The sequence below is a fragment of the Perca fluviatilis genome, chromosome 15 (genome assembly GCF_010015445.1).
Source record: "Perca fluviatilis chromosome 15, GENO_Pfluv_1.0, whole genome shotgun sequence".
In the NCBI taxonomy this organism is placed as follows: domain Eukaryota; kingdom Metazoa; phylum Chordata; class Actinopteri; order Perciformes; family Percidae; genus Perca; species Perca fluviatilis.
In genome coordinates, this window is record NC_053126.1 from 37,169,221 (window position 1) to 37,176,812 (window position 7,592).

Genomic DNA, 7,592 nt, shown 5'->3' on the forward strand with positions numbered 1-7,592 from the left:
TTGGTCAGTAGGCGGTGCTTTAACACTGAGTATTGGTTGGTCAGTAGGCGGTACTTTAACACTGAGTATTGATTGGTCAGTAGGCTGTGCTTTAACACTGAGTATTGGTTGGTCAGTAGGCGGTACTTTAACACCGGTTGATCTCTGATCTCCAACTTAACCTGCTCCTGACCAGGTTAGGTGATCAGCATGAGTTACCACGGCGACTGAACCCGATAACAACTGATCCACCTTCGTAGTACAGAAAACCCTGGGTTGAGCCTGAAGTTACCTTGTTAACGCCACATCCTGCTTCGTGGTCCAGGCCTCAGGTTTAAGGAGTCTCCCCCTGCTGGAATTCAGATAGAAAGCAGGTTTAAGCAGTGGCGGCTGGTGAAAAATATTCTTGGTGGGGCTGTGCCATACTTTTTATTTCTGTAACCATCGCAAAACAATTTAACACAAACTGCAGGACACCAGTGCTCAGTGAAATAGTCAGTAATTATTTAATGCCAATATTGAAAAGTTTAGGCATTCTTACACAAAAACAAACATGTTGCACAAACACCAGCCTTTCATTTGCATTTAAACTGAACTTGTAAACAGTTGACTATTTCTACACATAAGTAACATCTTTTGGAAAGGCTGTTGACTGTTACACCAGTGCTCCTTGTGGGGGAGGGTCCAGCTGCGCTGTTGAGCGCATGAAATGGTGCCATTGGTAGTAAATAGGCAACGCAACAGGCATGCTGTCAGAACAGAGCGGAAAGTGGACAATAACATGAAATTATTATAAAGTATATAGGAAATCTTACACTGTATAGATTGAAACAAGTCTCGCGAAACCTCGAGGGTAAGTGGCACTCCACCAAAGTGGAAGAATCCCGTCTGGATTGGCAAGAAAGTCTCAAAACCTATAGGAAGGCCTTAAGAAAAGCCAGATCAGACTATTACTCTTCACTAATAGAAGAAAATAAGAACAACCCAAGGTTTCTTTTCAGCACTGTAGCCAGGCTGACAGACAGTCATAGCTCTACTGAGCCATCTATTCCTCTAGCTCTGAGTAGTGATGACTTCATGAGCTTCTTTAATGATAAAATTACAACAATTAGAGATAAAATTAATCACATTTTGCCCTCAACTTCTAACAACTCATCTTTAAATACAGGACCGCTAGAACGAATGACTAGTCCGGACATATACTTAGACTGCTTTTATCCTATAGACCTTCAACAATTAATGTTAAAGATATCCTCAGCTAAGCCATCTACCTGTCTCTTGGACCCCATCCCAACGAGGCTACTCAAAGAAGCGTTACCCGTGGTAAACACTTCACTACTAGATATGATCAATATGTCTCTATTAACAGGTTATGTACCACAGTCATTTAAAATAGCAGTGATAAAACCTCTTCTGAAAAAACCCACCCTCGATCCTGAGGTCTTAGCAAACTATAGACCTTTATCTAACCTTACCTTTCTATCCAAGATCCTTGAGAAAGTAGTTGCTAATCAGTTATGTGATTTTCTACATAGCAATAGTTTATTTGATGATTTTCAATCAGGATTTAGAAAGAATCATAGCACAGAGACGGCACTGGTGAAAATTACTAACGACCTTCTAACAGCTGCAGACAAAGGTCTTGTCTCCATTCTTGTTTTACTAGATCTTAGTGCTGCTTTTGACACTATTGATCATACAATCCTGTTACAGAGATTAGAACACTTAGTCGGAATTAAAGGAATCGCACTTAGCTGGTTTAAGTCTTATTTCTCTGAGCGATCCCAATTTGTTAACATTAACGATAAACCCTCCAAGCACGCCAAAGTTAGCCATGGCGTTCCTCAAGGCTCAGTGCTTGGACCAATTCTATTTTCCTTATATATGCTTCCTCTAGGACATATTATTAGGAAACACTCAATTAACTATCACTGTTACGCAGACGATACCCAATTATATCTGTCAATTAAGTGGTCAGTTAGCAAGACTTCAAACGTGTGTTGAGGATATAAAATCCTGGATGACCCACAACTTCCTGATGTTAAACTCAGACAAAACGGAAGTTATTGTGATAGGACCAACACACTGCCGAACTTCGTTTTCGAAAGATATAGCTACTCTGGATGGTATTGCCCTGGCCTCCAGCACTGCTGTCAGAAATTTGGGAGTTATTTTTGATCAGGATATATCGTTCAACGCCCATTTAAAACAAACCTCAAGAATAGCCTTTTTCCATCTTCGTAACATTGCCAAAATTAGGAATATCCTGTCTCAGAATGATGCTGAAAAACTAGTCCATGCATTCGTTACTTATAGACTAGATTACTGCAATTCCTTATTATCAGGTTGCCCAAATAAGTCCCTTAAGACTCTCCAGCTGATCCAGAATGCTGCAGCACGTGTTCTGATGAGAACTAAGAGAAGAGATCATATTTCTCCTTTTTTAGCTTCTCTGCATTGGCTTCCTGTGAAGTCTAGGATCGAATTTAAAATCCTCCTCCTGACTTACAAAGCTCTAAATGGTCAAGCACCATCATACCTAGAAGAGCTCTTAGTACCTTATTGTCCCACTAGAGCACTGCGCTCCCGGAATGCAGAGCTACTCGTGGTTCCTAGAGTCTCTGGAAGTAGACTGGGGGCCAGGGCCTTCAGCTATCAGGCTCCGCTTCTGTGGAACCAGCTTCCAGTCTGGGTTCGAGGGGCAGACACCGTCGCCACATTCAAGAGTAAACTGAAAACCCTCCTCTTTGACAAAGCTTATAGTTAGGGAGTGAGGAGTTGCAGCGTCCACCTAACCCGGCCCACCTGCTTCTCCTCGTAGTTAGTTATGCTATTACAATTCTAGACTGCAGGGGATGCTGTTTCCTTCCTATGACACACTGAGCTGCTCTCTCTTCTCTACTTGTTACTTCTGTATGCATCCTGTCCCAGAATTGCTTGTTACTAATCTAGCTCTGGGGAGTTTACTCCCCGGAGTCCTTATGTTTCTTCTTTGCAGAGCTATGCTCTGTGATTCTCTGCAAATCCCGGCCGCATCCTGCTGCATCCTGCTGCATCCTGCTGCATCCTGCTGCATCCTGCTGCATCCGCCCATGCTCTGCAGCGCCACGTTTCATCCCGCAACACCCTGCTGTGATGTTCCTATGCACAGAGTAGTCTGGATCCGGTATAGGGGACAGCACTACTCAGTATGACACGATGTGCCCTGCTATGACATGAACTTCCACGATAACCTTCGACGTCACTGTGACCTTTAATGTGACTATTATCGCCACTGTTCATCACACCCCCAACCGGCCCCGTCAGACACCGCCTACCAAGAGTCTGGGTCTGCCGAGGTTTCTTCCTAAAAGGGAGTTTTTCCTTGCCACTGTCGCGATAGCCACTGCTAATGCTTGCTCTTGATGGAATTACTGTAATTGTTGGGGTTTTGGAAATTATAGAGTGTGGTCTAGACCTACTCTATCTGTAAAGTGTCTCGAGATAACTTTTGTTATGATTTGATACTATAAATAAAATTGAATTGAATTGAATTGTATAAAGGGTGTATAATATAGAAATGGATATCAAGTGGCTGAACTCAAACCTTTGACTGGAAGAACAGCATACAGTATTTTATGATCAAACTAAATGTAACTAATTGTTAATGTGCTCCAGAACTGCAACAATTAATTGATACAAAACAACATATATACAGTAATATTAGCAAACACACTATTAAGACTTTCTAGAGTACCATATATAACTGGATGATTTTTTTATGCTAAGGTCAACTATATACAAAGAAACATGTGGTCAGTGCTGTATGTATGTATGTATGTATGTATGTATGTATGTATGGATGGATGGATGGATGTATGTGTGTGCGCGCGCCTGCGTGTGTGTGTGTGTGTGTGTGTGTGTGTGTGTGTGTGTGTGTGTGTGTGTGTGAGATCTTATTTGTACAGGAATTTTGCCCGTCTGTCCTTCTCAGTGGCAAACCTCTCAATGACCCTTTTATTAAAGTCAGGAATGTCCCTGATAAGTTTCTTCTCCATGGAGAGCATAGCCAGAGCATTCAGGCGATCCTGTGTCATGCTGTTTCTCAGGAAGGTCTTGATCCTCTTCAGTGTAGAGAAGCACCTTTCTGACTCGGCTGTGGTCATGGGTGTGGTGATGAGGATCTTGAGGAGGCTGACAGTCTCTGTGAAAGTGCTCTGAAGGTTGTTCTCCATGAAGAACTGGTACAGGGGCACTGCACCACTACCAGCCTTGAACTCACCGTTCACATAGATGAGGGACAGTTCGGTTTTGAGCTTGGCCTTGTTCAACATGGGGTACGTCTCCACGGTTGTTTCAAGCGCTGTATCGGGGAACTTCACACTGTGTTGCGCTGATGAGGTGCTGGGTGAAGGAGAACCTCTCCTTGGCATGAATCAGGATGGTATCACATACCTGTAAAAGATACATCGTCAGCTTTAATTTGCAATAAAGCTATTTTGATGCAAGTCATCCTGACTGAACACATGCCTATGTCCAAGTCAAGTATATGATTACTAAGGTGCTGATTGGGCTGCTGCTGCTCGTCAGATGCGCTGTCCCCACACAGAGAGGGAATGGAGGCCCTGGGTCAAAAAAATTAAGTTTAATTTGATAACTTGCCATCAGACTTCTTAACTCACTGTAACCCCCCCTCACACACACACACATACACACACACACACACACACACACACACACACACAAACAATGTCTAGTAACTTTTTTTTAACCTGTGATGTACATAATTAACTTATGTTATTACGTTTTTAAGCCTTTTTCTATTACATTTGTGAGAGGGATGCAACATCATTTTGTTCTGCCGTGCCCTTGTCCTATGTAAGTAATCTTAAGTAGTCTGAATGACAATAAAGTTAATCTTCAATCTTCAATAACAACTAGGCCTCTTCTAGAAACTGACCTGGTGGGCACCTGAATAAGCCTGTTATAACAAACTGTGTAACACTTTCCTGCATTAATATCCAAGTCTTATTGTGTCTTCTCTTTCCTTTTAAAATACTAAAACAAATATAATTGTGATGTGCTCTATGATAATCACTCACTTTGATGTCAAGACACATTTAGGCTTTTACACTGTTGGAAGTGAGCTATTCATCCAATAGGAAATGTAGTTCTACCTGATTGTTAGCATGCTGTCTGTGAACCTCTGGACAAGTGCTTTAATGAAGACAGGGTCGATGTTCCTCTTCTGCAGCTGGCTGAAAAGCATGGCCACATTTGGCATGATCTTGTGGAACAGTGCCAGGAAAAAACAGAAAGCGTCATCTTCGAGCATCCTCACAAAGCCCCCAGCCTCTCTGACAGTCGGGGGTCAAAGTTCCCAGAGTCTCTGATGGTCTGGAAACACGTTAGGAGGTCATCCTTGTGCTCGTACACAGTGTTTACAGCGCGACGTGGAAGCTCCACCGTGTTGTAGAGGTCAAGCACGGTGGTTCGCTTGGGAGACCTGGAGAAGAAACAGAAAATCCCGCTAGGTCGGAAAAGAAAGTGCCGATCCTGGGGATGCGTGAAGTAGCCTGCTGCATGATGAGGTTCAGCTGATGTGCATAGCAGTGGACGTAGTGCGCATTTTCGTACACATCCACTATTTTACGCTGCACTCCGCCGGTGGCTCCCCTCATCACACTTGCTCCGTCGTAAGCCTGGGCAATAAGTTGGGCCTTTTGTCCATGTGAGAGAGAGTATGGTGCTGAGCCTCTCCAGCAGCGCTGTAGCGATGGTGTCGGCGGCTGCGCTCTGGATCGTAATGAACTCAAAAAAGCGCTCTTGGATGTTACTGTTAGCATCGATGTAGCGTAGCACGAGCACCAGCTGGCAGTGGGTGGAAACGTCAGTCGTCTCGTCGGCTTGAATGGCGATAAAGTCAGCACTCTTTACTTCCTCCAGGATGTAATCCTTAAGCACTGACCGCATGCAGTCTTTGACGTGCCCTTAAAAACGGTAGCTGTCTCCAGGTGCTCCTCCAGCACGCTGTCAAGGGGGGCAACAAAATCCACCAAGCCCCGGAAAATGCCGGGGTTGTCCGAGGAGTCGGTCTCCTCATGCCCACGCAAGGCCAACTCAAAAGCCCCTCAAAACTTCACACAATCGATAATTTGGGATAAAATGTGCCTGTTTTTATCCACCTCCTCATTATGTTTCCTCACCGCAATCCTGTGGCCGTCATCCAGCTGCGTAGTAATGTTCCCCCTTCCTAATATGGCTAGCTTTACGGAGTTATCCATGTGTGCCCTGGTGTTCTCATGTTTCTTTACCTTCTCTGACAGGTGCTTCATATCCCTCACTCCGGTAACTGTCCATGCTGGATCTGTCCCATAGACTGTTAATATTAATATACAGTCTATGATCTGTCCCCGTCCTTTTAAAAAGCAAGCACGGAAAGCAAAATAAAGCATTAGCATGAGTGCACCCAGCTAGCCAAGCCTTCCTGGTGTAGGCTACCAGTTAGGAGAGAAGCCGCGCATAAACTGCTTCCCTTTCTCGCTAGCCTGCTGTCGGATTGAGAGGTCAGGTTGATCTGGGCCCAGCTCTTTCACCCGAACTTTCTCCAGAAAAGGTCCCCTCTCAAACGGATCTTGGAGGAGAGATTTCACCGAGTTAGGGTTGGGTCTTGGAGTATCGTTCGCGCTCGCCATTGTCGTCTAGTAAAAATGGCGCCCCTAGAGCCCGGTCCTTATTTTATCAGGAGCGAGCTTCAATGGCGAGCTTGGGGCGATAAAATAATCGCCCTTCTTGGATTCGATTTAAGAACGCTGATGGGCTAAATTTTATGTCATACATTCATATCTTAAATTAGCTGAACTGCTACATAGACCCGCCTCCTAAGGGCGCTTTCTCTATCGCCCCAGAGCTGACGAGGCGTCCAGACAGGCAGAGGAAAGGTTGCGAATATGATTTTCTATCATATTTTATACATATTACTGGGTGCATTCCATATTTCAAACACACAAATATTGACATACTGATGTTTTTTTTTAATCATTATTATTATTATTATTTTTTTTTTGTGGCTTAAGGGGGGGGCGGCGCCCTAGCGCCCTCTATTGGCCAGCCGGCACTGGGTTTAAGGAGTCTCCCCCTGCTGGAATTCAGATAAAAAGCAGGTTTAAGGCACTCATTTTATGTTTGTTTTTTACAGATTTTCTTAAAAACACGAAAATACAAAAACTACTTTAAAAAGTCAAAGTACACAAAAAACTACTCAATAACAGTAACGTGAGTAAATGTAACTATTTGTTTTATATCATGAATGTATTTATTTTTCAGTTATATAACGAAAATCATTATAATCATAGTTTTCCTTCTTTGTGATATTTTACTGAATTAAAAAAAACTTGTTGGCAGAAAAACAAAAATCTGGATTTAGGTTGGAGACGGAGGAACAAACGGGCTCGGGCGGAGAGACCAGTGAGAGGATTGTACTGCTGCGTTCAAGTGTTGCTCGTAAACTCCAACTAGTAGTTTTTTTCAGTCTTTTCTCGACATATCCCATTCATTTTTTTTTATCTTTATTTGAAGCTATAAAAGTGACTTTCTTATTTATTTCAAATACATTGACAATGTGAGTTGTTGAT